Source organism: Lissotriton vulgaris, chromosome 12, assembly GCF_964263255.1.
Source record: "Lissotriton vulgaris chromosome 12, aLisVul1.2, whole genome shotgun sequence".
In the NCBI taxonomy this organism is placed as follows: domain Eukaryota; kingdom Metazoa; phylum Chordata; class Amphibia; order Caudata; family Salamandridae; genus Lissotriton; species Lissotriton vulgaris.
This window is the reverse complement of record NC_141700.1, coordinates 154,736,635-154,755,436: the sequence shown is the minus strand read 5'-3', so window position 1 is coordinate 154,755,436 and position 18,802 is coordinate 154,736,635.

Here is an 18,802-nt window from a genome sequence, read left to right as displayed (position 1 = left end):
GGGAGGGAGGCTGTCTACTTCCTCTAAGGAGAGGAGAGAGGAGACCCGACGTGGGATCGGAGGAGATGGTAAGTTTAATTATTTTTTTTAAAATTGAATCACCCCCCTCCCCGCACGACCCACTCCCTGTGTGACCCCCTGTCCCCCCCACCCGTGAGTCCTGCTGGCCCAATTGGCTTACAGGGGGTTAAATCTTATCTGTAATCGGCCGAAACCAGTCGCACAGCAGTGCAATTGGCCCTAATACAAGCAAGGGAAATGGGCTCCCAGCTATCATTGGGGCCCTTTCAGCCCTACCCACACCTCAGCCCTTATGACACTCTTCCTTCTCCTATAACTACAAACCTCAGCACATTTGTCAGTGGTGATGGCTGGTGTCCTCTAAAGAGGTTGGTCTGAAGGCCATCCTAATGTAACTTGATTAGCACGGAGGTCTTGGCTGAATCGAACAAGTTGGGTTTCAGTTCTTTCCTGAAGAGCAGATGGTCTGGTTGCACATTCCGAGACCGTCCAGAACATTCCACAGCAGCGTGTTCCAGCATCCTTTGCGATGCTGTTCTAAAAGATATACATCTGGATCCCACCTCTCGCCTGGTCCATCCTGCAGGGATTCCATGACAGATACAAAGCACAAGTAGGAATTGTGGTAAATTGTGGAACAAAACTAAACAGTTTTGAAAAAGCAGTTACAATACAGAATGATTTTTTGATGCACAGTTGTGCCAACCTCAAAACCTAACCATTTATGTTTTTTATGCCCATCAAAACGATCTTAACTAAAGGATTGGTCAAACGACATTGACAACAGACCTATTAAATCTTGTCCATATAAGTTTAGAAGTTTGTGAGTGCTGAAGTTACTTGACATGAGTAGAACAGTAAAAAAAAAAAAAAACATTTTTCCTGTACCTAGATGTACAGTCTGTGTAATGCAAATTATGCTAGTCTGCAAACCAAACGTGCACTGACATTCTCATAACAGGAATTCCCGCCTCAGACCTGGAAGTGAAGTCTTCAGAGCAATGGCAAGATCAAGCTCTAGTATGAAAGGGCTTATGAAGATTTGTATTTTCTTCCTGAGGCCTAAGGAAGGTAGGCTCTGGAAAAGACAAGGGAAGGGGTACTATAGATTTTGTTTAAAGATGTCTTGTGGTCCCATTAAACCACTTATTTACCTGAAAGTGACAATTCAAAACAATGTTTTCTGGCTAGCAAAACAACACATTTCAGTTCCAATGGGATTTGTAAAGCGCATGGCTACCCACAGGGAAAACGGCATTCACAACGCAGACGGAACCACAATCTCCATTACCACGTAATTGTTACCACACTTGCCTTTACCATGCATATGTGTGGTAAAGTCAGCGCTCTAGATTCAGAGAGGATGGGCGGGGAAAATGGATGCAACAGGAAGGTTCGTCTGCAGCTTAGGGTGTAGGGCTAGGTAGAAGATAGGAGAAAGAATGGCTTTCACATCTCATCCTGTGAATTTGAGGAACACTCAGGAGTCACACAGTCTACCTCAGAGTCCTCCCTGGTATGTATGGCTGTAGAAAGGCTCGCAACAAGGGCGCGCCTCTCGCATGAAATCTTCTATGTGCCAGGTACAGAGCCTCAAACTTCACCCGTTGTTCAATAGGGAGCCAGTGAAGCGTAGCCAATGAGTTCCAAGATGATTGATATCTCAGTATGTTTTATCAGAGACGTGCCACCGAATATTGTATAACGTGTAGCCTCTTGGCTACATATCGAGGTGCTCCCAGGCACATCGAGTTCCCATCGCCAAGGTGCGATAGTACCATAGCCTGCACAATGAGCCTTTCAGAGAGATGCGGAAGTAGATCTAGAATTTTCTGACGCATTCTGGGAAGGCCATAGCGGCTGGCCAAGAGTTTCCTCACTTGAGATTCCATTGAAAGGGTGTTGTTGAGTTACACCCCCAAGCTCTTTATGGGGTTTTACAGGAGGGGCCAGTCCATTAACCATCGGGTCAGCCTGATAGAGACTTGATGTCCAGATTGCTGCCCAACAGCATGACCTCTGTTTTGTCCCATTGAGCTTAAGGCAGGCGCTGGCCACTTTCTTCAGACATGGACCAAGTTGTGGGGGTTTTGGCCTGTGCTCAGGTGATATGGAAACCACTAATTTGGGATCATCTGTGTAAGATACAATCAACATCCCAAATGCTTCAACGATCTCAGTAAGAGGGCTCATATACAGATTAAAGATCCCTGGGGGAATCCGCATTTCAAGAGGAAGGTGCCAGAATAACATGTTTTGTCAAACACCTGAAAAGTCCTGCCCGAGAAACGACATAAGTAATTTTAGAGCACTGTCTGTTATTCCCACATCGGTTATTCTATGGGTGATCTACTGTGTCGAACACAGCATGAAGATGCAGGAGTATAATGGCGGCCCAGCCTGCTAGATTCAGCAGCATCTTGAGCTCCTCACCTACTGCCAGAAGAGCTGTTTCATTACTGAGCTGCGGACGAAATCCTGCCCGAGTAGGATACAGGATACTAGTATTTTTTTGTTTTGTTTTTATATAGGGTGAACTCGACCCGAAGGTATTGGAGCGCTTTACATGAGAACCAGTTACGTTACACAAAGACACATTCGTTTTTGTTAGGTACAGGGACATTTCGTGATTTGCCCAGAATCGCAGGATGCTGAGCTGGTGCAGAGGCTCGAACCCGGTTCCCCAGCTCCATAGTCAGCAGCTCTGGCCATTACATCACATCCTCGCCCACAACTGTTGCCGGTGTCTACTGTTAAATACAGAATCTATTGCATTCAAGCAATGCTAGTCTTGCGCTGTGAGATTCGTGCCAGAGGGGTGCTAAAAAAATACTGTTCGAGGACTGGCTGGCTGCAAGTGGAGTGGGGATGTATGCAACCAGAGTCCTGAGCAGGCCCGGACTAGCCATAGCGGGCACCGGGAAATCCCCTGGTGCGCCGCAAGGGTGGGGGTCGATTTTGAGCCCCTGGGGGCCAGTTTTGTTACAGGGCTGTTTTTGCAGCATAGCTGCAAAATCTGCCCTGCAACAAAATCGGCCGAAAACCGGCCCTAGTAATGCGCTCGGCGGCACCTCCAACCCTCATCCCCCCCCCCAGTGAGCCGGAAGGGTGGAGGCCATTTTTGGTACACTGGGTCGGTTTTGCACCAGTGCTCCAATATCGGCCCGTGTACCAAAAGCAGCCGCAGTGTTTCCCACCAGCACCCCCGCCCCCTCCCGGTCCGACTCAATTGCCAGGGCTGGTTTGCGTTCCCAGTCCGGCACTGGATACAATTCAAATTAAATCCCCGATTTCTTCATACAATCCCCAGGTCAGACATTGACCTTTTAGATGTGTACCAAGAATGGAGTTACAAACCATCATAGCTTTGAAAGGACGTCAAGGACTCCCTGATATTCGGAGTTTGATGCTTCTGACTTGCATCCTGACTGCAAGTCAGGGGGAATGATATTAACCTGTGCCTGCCCACTTTAGTTTCGCTTTGTCTGATTATTAGTGGTTACATTTTTGCACCCGGATTTACTAGGTTTGGAAGAATCTGACCTGTTTATTGAAGTTGGAAAAACACCTTAAAAAATCGAATAAGAATTTGACTCCATCAGGTTTCCTCTGCTTAAAAAAAAAAAAACTATGGGGGGTGGCCAAGACTCCGATGGAATAAGGCGCACCTCGCAGCGTCTCCATCTTCCAGGGGCCAGCGAGAAGCAATTTACAGCGGTGGGACCTCGGGGAGTGAACTGGCCCCCTTCTGAGCACCAACCTTGTCGTCCGGCGAGAGCAGCCTCACCTGCCATCTTGGGTCCGGGCCTTGTGGGAGTGGGCAGCCCAGCGGTGACCCGAGACCTTGCTGGAGGGTCTCTCCCTCACGATCTCTGGTGACCGGGAGCTGGTCTCAAGACTCCAGGGCCACGGACGGGCCCCCAACCTCCACCTTGGTGAAGTCCTGGCTGGAGCTGAGGCGGATCACCGGAATAGAGGTGGGGTCGAGATGGACCTACCCTGTCAGTGGTTCAGTGGGCCCCCCTATCGGGTCTAACTTGAAATTGATCGGTGAGGCGGCTGTAGCGGGGAGGGATCCCCGAGCGACTGGTCCCCTGCTTGGATTGGCAACCCAACATCTGGGGCCTGCGGGGCAACCACCGGGCCGCCATCTTGTAGTCTTTCTCCCAGTGGAGAGAGGAGGCCGCCACTCCAGCACTGCCCGAGCTGAACAGCGGCACCCCACCCCCCTGGAGGGGTGAGAGTTGCGATCATACGGCCCCCCGGAGTGGGGGTTCTTTTTCCACAGGCTCTCGACTTGGGGAGACCCAGCCATCAAAACTGGTGAGGGGAAAAAGACGGGCCCCCATCGCAGACCCATCAAGCTGATCCTTGGGACTGGAGTGGATTAGCACCAGGCATGATCTGAGGTGAGGTGAGGCGGGGGCCTGGGACCTGAGCGGTGGGTGTACATCTGTAGGGGAGCTGAGTCAACCGGCTGTGCAGTCGGCCAGCGGCCAGGCCCCGTCCATTTACCCTCCTATCTTTGACCTTCTCTGGCCATGAGGTGGGGACTGGGTCCTTTTACCTTGCTATGGGGGTGCATCTGCTTGAACTAAGGAGGCTCCGGGAGATTGGCTGTCCAGTCGGACAGCGATCCCGACCCTTATCTTGTGCCATCCGTGCCTGACCTCTGGCGAGACCCAGTCCTCAAGGTTGGGAGCATATCTGATTCCCTTTTGTTTATTTCAATGGCTCGTCACCTTATCTGCATTCCCTGACGTTAAAGCAAACCCTACCGACCAGAGGGGGAGTCGGGATTAGTCTACGGGGGTGGCTTCCCCCCCCTACCGGAGGTCCTGTTGGGGGTTTCAGCTGCCTCATCGGGCTGCGAGACTGCACCCCCCCCCACCCATCATCCTGCCCCTGGGGCCCAGAACTGTACCTACCTGAATGCCGGGTAGCTTCTGGCAGCTCCCCGAGACATTTCTCCTAACGATTCTGGACTAGGGGACCTCGGGGGCAAATCCGTGACCTTCCCTGGAAGGACAATTTGGGATTGGCCTCAGGGAGTGGGCTACACTGAATAAGGGAAACCTCTGAAGAGTGATGCCCTGAACTAAGCCGGGAAAAGACACTGCTCCTGGCACTACTAAAGAAGCAACAGTAACATCACTGTGGGCAAAACCACCCTCCACTGCAGTGACCCAACAGGTCCCTGTCATGGCAACACCCCCGGAAAAACCCAAGACGAGTCCCCTCACACAAGCCTTTATGACCAATTTTCTTCAAGAGATAAAGGCAGAAATTGGCTCACTCAAATCTGAGTTCAAGACATGTTTGCAGGATATCCGACGCAATGTCACTAGAATTGGGACCAGAGTCGACGACCTTGAACGAACACTTGACACGCGAACGGAGGACCAGGAGGAACTTTGGCGCCACATGACAACACTTGAAGAGCAGCATATAGAACTGCAAATCAAACAGAAGGACTTGGAGAACAGGAGTCGAAGGAATAACCTCCGCATCAGGTGGGTCCCTCTGGGCACGGAGGGTCAGGACATAATGACCTATACAGCAGAACTCCTCCATGCGATCAGGGGTGACGATGATGCCTCCCCTTCTGCACTGGTAGAGGACATCGAGTGGCAGCTCTCCGTGAGAATGCAAATCTGGTCCCTGATATCCTAACCCGGGTGCATTTCTTCACTGAGAAAGAGGCAATCCTTTGTGTGATCAGGAAAAATACCAACCTATCCTACGGAGCGCACCACCTTCAAATTGTCCAGGACCGCACCCCAGTTACCCTGCAACAGCACAGATAATTTAAACAGGTTACGGAAAAACTGTTAATGTTATATGTGCTTGTATAGCGCATGGATGCCCCAGCCAAGGGGGGAGCTGGAAATTAAATACCAGTGGAGACACCCTTTTGCCTTGATTTTCAAGTGGGAGGGTAAGCGCAGATCTCGGAGGTACTTAAGGGATGCGCAACAGATACTCCAGCTCCAATTGTATTCTCGTCCCCCCACAGCCCGAACTCTGGGGCCACCCAGCCTAGGGCCCCTCTTCGCCCAGAATAGTCCACTGTGCATCACCCTCGCAGCCAGCTCGGAGGCCGAGCGACATGTCGCAGCAGGTCAAATAGAACATTATACATCACCATAAGTCTATGGATAGCACACAGTCCCCAGGTCGCTCCCAGCCAGTCTCAAACCCCCTCTCCCCCACTGCATCTTGAGTGTGGGGGCCTGATCTTTGGATTTCTCCAGGCTCCCAGATATGGTGTCGTCTGCACCTAGTTTTCCACGTTTATGGACCCCGACAATTGTTTGAATATTACGTGCATATAACAGACTGGCCGGGAAGACCCTCGTACCCTTGTCCTACCCGCCTCCTGACTTGACATCGAAGCAGGGGCCCACCGTTTATCTCGGGGGTAACATTGTCCGCTTCCTTGCAACTATAGAGTGGACCGGTAGCTGGACGGAGTGGCAGCAACCAAAAACAATCTTGATGGCACCCCCTGCCATTCACTTGGTCCATATGAGGAGTGGCTTCCTCAGAGTTGCCCTGGTGCACACCAATGGGCTACTCCAGGACTGGAATGGACTAATGTGGCCCAGTTGGCCGTTTCACTGTTTGGTTTGCTTATTATTTTTTCCTCCTTCCTTTTCCCTTTCTCTATCCGTGAGTCCCCGAGGGGGGGAAGACAGCTATTCATCCTATTGCCTGGTCTCCTTAGCACGGAAGATACTTAGCTTTGTAGGTGATATCACTCATGGGTCTGCCCTCGTGGCCATGATTTCCTCCACACTTTATACCCCGCAGTCATACCCCGTTGATTAGGTTGGGGGCGCTCCGGTAGAGAGGTGGGTGAGATACCATATTAGATTGCATGCTTCTCCATACATACATAACCATGGCACAGATTAAATGACTTTTTCTCAATGTGAAAGGGCTTAATGCCCCTAACAAGTGGCGGCAGATCTGTCACTACCTTCTGATCCAAGACCCAGACATTTTCCTACAGGAAACTCATCTCCTACAGGCAGATACACAGAGCGCATTTATTTATTTATTTATTTATTTGTTGCCATTTATAAAGCGCGACAAATACCCGCAGGCGTCTCGGCGCTAAAATATTTGCGTAAATACTGCTCAGTGTAGCTTGCAACATCCGGGACCTTTCTAGGGGAGAAACTATTGGTTAAACAACCAGGTTTTAAGTTTCTTACAGAACTGCAAGAGTAACAGACTTAGTCTGATGTCCTGCGGCAAAGTGTTCCATAGTTTAGGTGCCGCTATCAGAAAGCGACGATCACCCCAAGATACTGTTTTGGACCGGGGGATCACTAGCTGGTTAGAGGACCGAAGCTGTCTGGGGGGGTGATATGGAACCAGCTGGTCCATTAGAAATTGGGGACCTTGGTTGTTTAAGGATTTGTACACTATGCATAGCGATTTAAATTTGATCCTGTTCTGGATCGTCAACCAATGTAATCGTTTTATTGTTTCGGATATGGCAGCAAATTTTGGGATTCCTGAAAGTAGACGTGCTGCGGCGTTTTGTATCGACTGCAGCTTTCTTAAGACCCTGACCTGGGTGTTTAGAAATAAACTGTTGCAATAGTAAAGTGCCGAAAGGACCAAGGAGCTAACCAGAGTTTTAATGGCAGCTGCTGGTAGAAACGGACTTATTTTTCTGATCATGCGTAATTTGTAGTGAGCTGTAGTTGCAACTTTATTCGCATGATCCATAAAAGTGAGGCCCTCGTCAAAGGTGACTCCCAGGTTTCTAACCTTAGCTACTGGAGTAGGGGGTGCTCCAAATGTAGATGGCCACCAAAATAAGGACCAAGCTGGTAAAAGTGGACCAAAAATAACTACCTCGGTTTTTTCCGAGTTGAGTTTCAGGCAATTTGTTGCCATCCACTCTCCTATTTCCAGCATTCCTTTTTGTAAGCGTTGGGCCACCTCCCCTCCGTCACCTTTAATGGCCAGTACCAATTGCGTGTCATCTGCGTACGAGGTTAGGCTCATCCCATGACTTTTAATGACACTAGCAAGGTCCGACACATAGATATTAAATAGTGTCGGACTGAGGGATGAGCCTTGAGGTACTCCACATGGCAGAGACAACTGAGCAGATTGGTATGGCCCCAAGGTGACGGCCTGGGTTCGGTCTTTGAAAAACGAGGCAAGCAGATTTATTGCTGTTTGGCAAACGCCCATTTTGCCGACACAGTCGACCAAGATCGCATGGCACACCCTAAATACCCTAACCAAACGTGGGCCTCTACAACATCTAAAACAGTGGGGTGGCCATTCTTTTTAAAGTGGGCATACACTTACAGGGAGTTTGGAAGGTGCAGGACAAGGATGGACGATATTTGAAGATTAAGGGACTAATTAATAACAGACCCCTTACACTGATCAACATTTATGCTCCTAATCTCTCCCAAGACACATACATACTGATCTCTCGGGAGGCGGCTCAGATCCTAGTTGGGGGGAGGGACTTTAACTTAATTTGGGACCCATGCTTAGATCGCAGCACATCTTCATTCCAAGGTACCGGGGCTATGTCCGCAGTGCTCAATATTATGGCCATGAGCCTTGTTGACGCATGGCGTTATGCAGAACCAGAGACAAGAGAATATACTTTCTACTCTCATGTCCACCAATCTTTTTCTTGTATACATTACTTGTTCCTATCCCAATCACTTATTCGCTTGCCAGAGTCTGCGATTATATCTGATATATCTCTCTCGGATCATGCTCATCTGGAGATCACCTTGGCAGGTATGGGAGTGACATCTTGCTCTGTACCCCGTACAGAGGCTCCCCCACCACATCCTACGAGATCAGGTCAATGTAGCAGAACTAAGTCAGGCAATCCAAACGTATTTTGAAACAAATGACCTCCCAGACACCAGTGGCCACATTCTATGGGATGCGTTCAAGGCAACTATTCGAGGCGTCATCACCTCGATGTGAATCGCCCGAGCACAGGAATCCAGCCTGGTCGAGTCCGGCCTTTCCTGGGATATTAAGGCAGTGGAGAGACAGGAGCATGTAACACTCTCTAGACAGCACCAAAACCATCTAGCCTCTATACTGGGCCAATTAAAAGCAATTCGGGTAAATAAAGCTGAAAACTCTCTCCTTGCTCTGAAACAAAATTTTTATGAAGGGGGCAACAAGGTGGGCTTTTTACTGGCTCATCGACTTCGTACACGCTTCTCTCGCAACCATATCTCCAGGGTCAAGACTAGCAAAGGAAAGTGGGCCACCTTGGAAGCAGATAAACTGCAGGCATTCTGTGCGTTCTACTCATCCCTCTACGACCGAGGCAACACTGTCCTGGAAGAAATCGATCCATTCCTTGCCTCGTGCACTTGGGCACTGCTTGGCCCGTCCCTTATCCAGCAATTTGAGGACCTGGTCACCCCAGAAAAACTTTAAAAAGCATTGAAAAGATTCCCACTAGGTAAATCTAGTCCTGAAGGCCTCACAATCTCTTTCCATCGCCTGTTCCTCCCCCAGCTGCAAGCCTCAATGCTCTGGGTATTTAACTCTTTTGCCAATACTACTATTGTGACCCCTGCCATGACTGGGGCGGAGATAGCTCTTATCCCTAAATCGGGGTAGGACCCAATGCCCTGCACCTCTTACCGTCCATCTGACTCCTCAATGTTGATGCCAAATTAAACACCAACATTTTGGTTCATCGCCTAGCGCCATTCCTTCCTGGCTTGGCTGTTCCAGGCCAGGTGGGCTTTATTCACCAAAGACAGGGGGCAGACAACATCAGGCGGATAGCCCACCTGGTGGAAAAGGTGCAGCAGCGTAATATCCCAGCATTTCTGCTCTCCCTGGATGCTGAGAAAGCACTCAATAGGGTTGATGGGACCTTTCTCAGAGTGGTTTTGCGGAAGATTGGATTGGGCCTGGTCATGATATCTCGCTTTATGGCTCCTTAGATGGCCCTTTGGCACTTTTGCTCTTTGCCCTGGCAATAGAGCCCCTAGTGATCACAATACGCCAATCGGTAGGATTTGAGGACATACCATTTGTGCGAGTCGAGCATAAGATTGCACTCTTCGTAGACGACCTACTTCTGACTCTTACCGACCAGAGAGCTCCCTTCTTGCATTTCTTAACACACACTCTCAATTTAAATGTATCTCGGGGCTAAAAATTAAAGTCAGTAAATCGCAGGCATTACATCTCTCTCTCTCTTTCCAGGAGATTACCGAGCTTAGCGTGCATACCCAGTTTCAGTGGGCATCCCAAAAGTGGCCACACTGCAGAAGCTCTGTTTGGAGATGGAAATCGCTCCCCATAACATGGCCTGGCCGCCTTAACACGTTTATGATGTCTATCTTTCCACAGAGAATACCTCTTCCAAGCGCTTTCGACCCCCGTCACCCAACAAGACATTGCGACCTCCAGAAAGAGGTCAACACTTTTACCTGGGGCAAGGGAAGGCCAAGATTCTCCAACAAGCTTTTAATGTTACCAAAAGACCGAGGGGATCTGCCTGCCTCAACCTTCTTGTTTACTGTTGGGCATCACATTTGTGCTTCATCTCGGAGTGGGTGGTTAGCGAAAGCGAGAAACATCGGTTTCACATGGATAGAGCTGTGATTTGCGGCCCCCCCTATGGGTCTTGACCTGGCTACCAAAAAGAGCGCGCGCTCGCAGTGCCTACATCGCCACCACAACAAGAACGGCCCTGGAAATATGGGACAGAGTAGCGATCAACCGCTGGCTCAACTCCTTCTCCTCCCCCAATACGTCCCTCGCCCACAATCCTGGACCCCCCCCCCCCCCGTCCCCCCTGCCCTACAGCCTAGCTCTTTTCAGGCCTGTGTAACCGCAGAGTGTCGTGTGATCACTGACCACTTTGAGGGAAAGGCCTTCAAATCCTTTGATCACTGTAGAATTTCATCTCCCAGCTACGGCACATTTTCAATATTATCACATTCAACACTGGTTACATACCCCCTTAAATACACTGGGAGCCACACGTCAACTTACCTCTTTTGAGACGTTAGTATGTCCTTTGACGGCTCGCGAGGCCTGATCTCCCGTACTTATAGGGTCCTGCTGCACTCTCGCCCACTACCTCCTCACCCCTATCAACAGAAATGGCACATAGATATTACAGAAGAGGCCCCCCCTGAATACTGGGAACAGCTGTGGAGAGTCATTCCCAACACTTTTAAGAGTATCGCACAACAAGAGATGGCTTATAAAGTAATGAACAGTTGGTATTACACCCCCCTTTCGCCTCCAGAAAATGCTCCCCACCTCCACGGCCCTGTGCTGGCTATGCAAAGCAGACATGGGTTCATTTATCCACATTTGATGGTCATGCCCGCTATTGACAATTTTCTGGAAGGAGGAGTTGAGCCACATCAAAAAATAGTAGGGTTTCCTATCGAGAATACCTCGGGATAACAGTTCAGGGACTTCGACCTCAATCACTTACAGCTATGACCCACTCGGATTGGCGTTTGATCCTTCAGATGCTAGGAGCAGCAAAACGGATCATTGCATTGCATTGGAAAAAAGCCCTGACTCCCCCTGTCTCCCGTGCGGCTCACCTGCCTCTGGCACATAATGGCCATGGAGCTCTTCTCCAATCGTCTTGCACACATGGACACTAAAGTTACACATATCTGGCAACTCCAGTCCAACATTTATCAAAATTAGAGCATGCCAGATCCGTTCCTCCCGCCTATGGGCTCTTCATTGATTTGAAGAACTTCGGCTGCCACAAGGGGTGGACTTATCAGAGTGAGGCAAGATGGACATAGGACTCTCCTCACCCTCACTGTTTTTCCCCCCTCCTTTCCCCCTTTCTACCAACGTGGGGGCCCACGACAATTAGGGTTAGGGAGTATTTCTTAATAATGTCTCAATGGCAACTGTCAACCCCCCCCCCCCCCCCCCCTAACTCTTCCCTCTTCACCCAACCCCCTTCTTGGTTTTTCATTTTCTTCTTCTTTTTTGGTGTTTTGACAAAGCAGTTCCTGACCGAGAAAGGTGATCTATTAACTATGCCAGTAAACTATCTTAAGCACACTTTTCCACAGGCGATATGAATACCGGATGGCCATAGGGCCTGGCCAGCGCTTCACGGTCTTTGAAGCAATAATTGGCATTATTTTTGATTTGCCAGAGAAGGATATATTTGCAACCTTTACTTTTGCTGCTTTCATTGTCAATGTAGATGTTATAAGTTATTGTTTGATTGTGAAAACAATAAAAGATTTTAAAAACTTTCTTCCCCCCTTTACTGTCATACTCTCTATGACCCTCGCTCCCCCTATACCATTAAAATATTTCCAGATTTGTAAAGCGCAACTTATCACCCACCCCTAAGGGTATCCAGGCACTGGGGGCTGTCGGGAGATTAAGTGAGCTACTGCCCAGAGTCACATGATGCTGAGCTGAGCAGCCGCCAGAGAGCAAACCGCCAGCTCCATGCTCTGGAGTTACCTGCTCTGGCCGCTGCGCCACATCTCTCCCTCCCTCTCCACCATTCACCAACTTCACATACATTCACCACAGGCTCATAACAAGTGGTAAATATATGGTAAAACCACACAGAATGGGGGATGCCATGTGGTTTCATGGATCGAAAAATCCTCCCCACTTTGGTGCTACTGGTAATTGTCCAGTACTTTACAGCATGGAAACAGTAAAAACATCCCAGTACTGTGCAACTCCCAATTAGGGCCTTCTAGTCTTCTCCGGCACATGAATGTTAGGGATTAAGGGTTGTGAGGCGTGTCACCAGGATGAGAACTAGGTTGACCCAGTTTCATCCCTCAGTGTTTTGGCCCCATGGCAGCCAATACCGCCTCTTCTACTCATTGTGCTGAAGAGATATTCAGCAGTATCTTGAAGTTTCCCTCTGGGTAGAACTGCATAGGGAGCTCTTCTCAAATCCCTGGGACCCACCATCTGAAAACTCCTTACCTGACAATCTGAATGGCCGCCCCCTAAGCATACACTTTGATCCATGTTAAGAACAAATTGATGTTTTGAATTCTCTAGTGATTATTTATTGATTACCAATTGTTTGACCTTGATTTTTTTTATAAAAGTACTGAGTTTTCTGTAAAGTTTTCTTGGACAAGTGATAACATTTGAGTGATTCTGCATTTCCCTGACTATTTAGAAAGCTTTTTTTGAAGAAAAAAAATGTGTGTGGCTATTAGGATAACATGCCTCGCTTCTGTGTGTTTGAAAGATCAGCGGTCTACTGCAGCACACCTCATAGAGGCACACGTGCAATGCCACTCCAGCTCCTCTGGAAAAGGGTTGCCATTAGTGGAAACAGCAGGCAATTGGAAGAGACATCACAGAGAGCAGCTGGAGGACTGTGGACTAGCAGTGAGAAGGGACTTGCAGATACCGCTTGGTCGCCTTCACTTTATTGGGAGGGGAAAATTTAAACATTGTACCAACTTATTTGTTGCTAGTCAAATTACTGAAATTTCATTTCTTATAAGATGAATAATAAGTTGCATTTGAAGATGCATCCTGGTTCCCATTTAATATTAGAGCCGACATCTCTCAGTTGCGCTATCTCTTGCATGCCAGCACACTAGCCTCACGCTATTACACCACTGTTTCTTACTCTCATTCAATCTCAGTCGATAGCTTCAGAGCAAGGAATGCGACAACGAAGAGTCCATGTACTGTGCAGTTTGATTGCCAATGAAGTCCCCATCTCATCTGTATTTGCCTAGGCGGCCGAGCGAAGATTCGGTGATCACTGGGTCAATTCTCTCTGATTGACTCAACCAATTGTGTTGGTTTGAAATCTCATTGCTGTTTTCATTAGATCTTCATCTTTTGATCCAAAGATCAATTTTCTCGGGCTTGTCAGAAATAAACAACAAGAATCTAGAGGCGTGGCTTAGTTTTAAATTTGGAAAGTGAAATCATAACTCTTGGTAGCCAGTCTTAGAGCAAGGTCGAGCCATGGCTCATTGGGTGCACCTGCTCGAGACACAGTCATGACTTGCTCGTACCCTCGCTCCATCTCTACTATCTTATAAGATATTAAGAATCAGCTTATAGACATCATCTAATGGTCCCACAAGGAGTTATGTGAACTTCATTCTTGGGACTTTCGTGGCTCAAACCGCCCAGATATGGAACCATGGAGTCTCACAAGTTGGGTTCAGTTGGGAAATTCTTCTCTTGCAGCTTACTACTGAATACTGTAATTACTAACCGTAGTCTGCAAGATTTTCTGTATGTAGTCTTTCACATTAAAAAGAGGTTTTCTGTCCTCTTTTAAGTTGTTTTGACAGAACAAAATACATTTTAAAGTCAAATGGGCAGGAAACACCTCTCCCATTTTGAATGCTAGCATGCACTCAAAGAAATAGTGGCAATCACAAGAAAATATTTCCTGATTATTTAAAAATATAAAACTATGCAAGCCTGTAGATATAAGAAATCTTACAAAGCAGCCAACTATGAACGGGCCAAGAATTGGTAAATACACGAGACTTCGATCACGTAATAAAAACCAGGCACGTCCCTACTCAAAAATTAAAAATAACCTACATTTCTGCCTGATCAACAAGTCCTAGATTACATCTTCAGTTATTCTATATTCAATGTAAGGGTTCATTGTTTTTAATTGCAGTGGCGGCTGGTTTTAATGGGCGAAAGGTGCGTTGCCCTACCAGTGGCTGGGAGAGAAGGTACACCATATGGAGCAGCAGCTTTATATTAAGCGCTCCGCTCACTGCTTCATGCAAATTCTATATATTATTATTTTTTGTTTTTAAAGGAAGGGGTGAGGTCAGAGACAAGTCCTCCTGCGCATGTGTGGGCCAGGGTCTAGGACTATTGCTCGCCCTCGAGGCACACACATGGAGAGTGATGTCAGCATGATGGGAGTGGCCGGAGGAAGCGGCAATGATTAGCTTTTAAATTGGGCGCTTATGCTGTAGCCCAGGCGTTTTCAGCAGAGCGCTATTTAACTAAATGTTAAGGGGCAGGGCTGGCCTACATCGACAAAGTGAATTGGGTGGCAACAACTGAAGCACTCCCTTCAAGCTTGCGCCACTGTTTAAGCCTCCTGATTGGACAATGGAAGTTGGGGAGTGAGCTGTGCAAGAGTTTGTCTACGCAGCGGCAGCTCCGATTTCATTTCCGTGGTAATGAGCTTGCAGCAGGTGTTCGTGTTGACTCATGTTTATCGTTCAGGAGGGACAGCACTGGCGCGCAAAGTATAACTGCCGTGCAGTGTGCAGTCACCACAGAAGGCTCGGGTGAGAAGGAAACACTTCTAAAATTAACAAGGTGTAAAATAATGACTTGGAACCTATAGCCTTTGACGTGATATTTGCCAATTCCAGGATTTTAAGGGCTGTGCCTAGATCTGAGCGGAAAGTGCAGGTCACTTCGCAAACAAACACGCATTCAGTCAGACAAGGCAAGCTGCAGCGGGCCTATAGAGGAACAATGGGCGGATGGCGCATGTGTGATATGTTCTTTCTGTGGGGCCTCTTTAAGCATGGCGGGTGCCTAGTCTCTGACCGCCCTTGTAAGCGGTAGCGAGGCAGAGTCAAAAATTTACTAGCATTCGCGCCAAGAATTTTCAATTCTATTAAGGACACGGAGGCAATGATTATGCTTCTCAAACTTTACTGCATCAACATAGCAGCCAATGAAAATATATTATTTTCGCAATAAACAATAAATTACTACATTTCCCATGAACACCATGGTTATAGGCACGCCCCCATAGTCCATAAGAACCCTCAGCGTGCATTACACATCCTCTTTCTTTGAGGCGAAAGTCCATAACTTGAACCAAACGAACTCCAACATGGAAGAATAACTTCAGCTTAACGTCCATCGTCTCTTATTCCGATTTTTTCTCAGCTCCTGGAAAAAAGGATAACACCACCGTAGTCACTGAAATACAGGGTGGGCAAGCGTATGATAAACAGACATTAAGCCGGGTGGGATAATCCTCGCCTCCGTGTCCTTAATAGAATTGAAAATTCTTGGCGCGAATGCTAGCAAATTTTTGATTCTATTACAGGACCGGAGGCTTCTGATTATGCTAGTTTAACGCTTGATTAAATACAACAGAAGTAATATCTCCCACCGGCTTATAATAAAAAGTTTTAAATGTCGATTCAGACGACCAATCTGCACAACGCATTATATCTTGGATACTTGACCCCAACCCATACGATTTCGACGCCATTGCGCCTCTCACAGAATGAGCACCAAAGATTCCAGTATCTACGCCAGCTTCAGCCATCACATAACGAAGCCATCTAGCTATCGTGGCCACTACCACAGGTTTAAAGGGTTTTTGAATGGCAATCAATAATTGCTTACAACCCTGCGGCCGCAAGGCCTTGGTATATTCCTCGTAAGCTTTCAAGCATTGAACCACACACAATTTGTCATTTGTAGGAAAAGCATTATACGAAATGTGACGTGACAAAGTTTTAGTGCGACCTGTAATATGAAAGGAAACCCCTTCCGGGGTGAACACTCTACCTGTTACGTCAAGAGCTCTCACATCCGAAGTCCGTCTGCAATAACATAGCCAGTTTTGCCGATAGCTGCTTTCTGGACAGAAGAGCATTGCTCGGCCAATTATTGAATAAAGAAAGTACTAAGGACATATCCCACAATCCTGAATACTTGGGCGAGGGCGGCTTGGCAGCCCTGATGCCTTTTAACAGTTTACATACCATCGGGTGCATGCCCACCGGTTTCCCGTCTATCTGGGCATGTCCTGCTGAAATCGCCGAACGAAAATTATTAACCGATCGGTACGCTAAACCTGATCCGGCCTTTTCCGTCAGAAAATTCAAAACTTGGGGCAACTCTGCCCCCACGGGATCCAAACGTCGTCCCACGCACCAATCCACCCAGTTTTTCCAGGCCAAGGAATAACGTTTCCTGGTGGAAGGCGCCCATGCCCGTCTGATAAACTCAGCAGTTTCGCTCGAAATTCCCGGCAACTGCCACTGTTCCCGGAAAGCCTCCATGCCATCAGCGACAGCTTGCCCTCCAGTAGCAACGGGTGCTGTTCCTGTTGAGGGCCCTGCAACAACCATCTCGAGTCCGGAAGCATCCGTGGGCAATCGCAGCTCCACTGCAAGAGCTTGGGGAACCAAGCTTGGGACGTCCACCACGGAGTCACCATGACTATCTCCGCTTTCTGTCTGATTACCTGTGTCATCACCCTGGGAATCAAGAGGAAGGGGGGGAAACGCATATTGCGTCCCTCGAGACCAGTCCTGGAGGAAGGCGTCCGTCGCCGCCGCCATTGGGTCCGGTCTCCAGCTGAAGAACCGGTGAATCTGAAACGAGAGCCTGGAGGCATATAGGTCCATCTGAAACGGGCCCCACGTCGCCTGAAGCCACTGAAAGACACAAGGGAGCAGCTTCCACTCGCTGTAATCCCTCAGATGTCTGGAATTCCAATCCGCTACCTGATTGGCCTGACCCGGAATGTATTCCGCCACCACCGAGATCTGGTTTTGGAGACAATAATGCCAAAAATCTTTGGCTATTTGAACAAGCATCGACGACCTCGTGCCGCCCAACTTGTTGATATACCTCACCGCTGACACGTTGTCCAAGCGGAGGAGGATGCAACAAGACGTCTGTTTCGGGGACAAAGTGCGAATCGCAAACGACCCTGCTAGCAGTTCCAGACAATTTATGTGCATTTCTAGTTCCTGTGCCGACCATCTGCCACCTGTAGAAACTTCTCCACAGCGCACGCCCCAGCCCCACCTGCTGGCGTCGGACTCGATCACCACTTCTGGTTGTGATCCGAAAATTGCCCTGCCATTCCAGGCATCCACGTGGCTCAACCACCACTGCAGTTCTGTCCGAACCTCCTCCGAGAGAGGTACCGAGTCCGTGTACGATAGGCCCCTCCGTAGATGTTGTATCTTGAGCCTTTGAAGGGCCCTGTAATGCAATGGCCCCGGAAAGATTGCTTGAATGGACGATGCCAGTATGCCTACTACTCTGGCCAGCGTCCTGAGAGTCACCACCTAACTGTCTAACAACTTCTTTATCTTTAGTTTCAAATCCCACAATTTGGCTTGCGGAAGGAATAGTTGTGCCAACAGAGAATCGATCGTGAACCCCAGAAAGTCCACCGATTGCGTCGGAACCAGTACCGATTTCTTTGAGTTGACTACAAAACCTAAGCTTTGGAGTAAAGACATAGTCATGGTCAGATGCCGCAGGAGACAAAGTCGATCTTGCGCCATGAGTAATATATCGTCTAGATATATGATCAATCGTACCCCTCTTTCCCTGAGGAAGGCGACCACCGGTTTCATCACTTTCGTGAAGCACCATGGAGCCGAGGAAAGACCGAAGGGAAGTGCCAAGTATTCGTAACATTGGTTGTCCCACATGAATTGCAGAAACTTGCGATGCGGTGGGAAAATCGGGATAGACAGATATGCATCCTTGAGGTCCAGGCGGACAAACCAATCCCTCTCCTGCAACAAATCTGCCAGGAGATGAATACCCTCCATTTTGAAATGGTTGTAGGTAAGGTATTGGTTGAAATCTCTGAGGTTGAGAACCAACCTGTTGCCGCCCCCTTTCTTTTGGACAAGGAAGACATTGCTGAAGAAAGACCGAGGACCCCTTTGAACCCGGGCGATCGCCCCTTTCTTCAGCAATTCTTCCACCTCTTCGTTTATAAAATTGTGATCTTGTAGGCAAAAATGGAGAGGCGGAGGGGGAGATCCCTGCG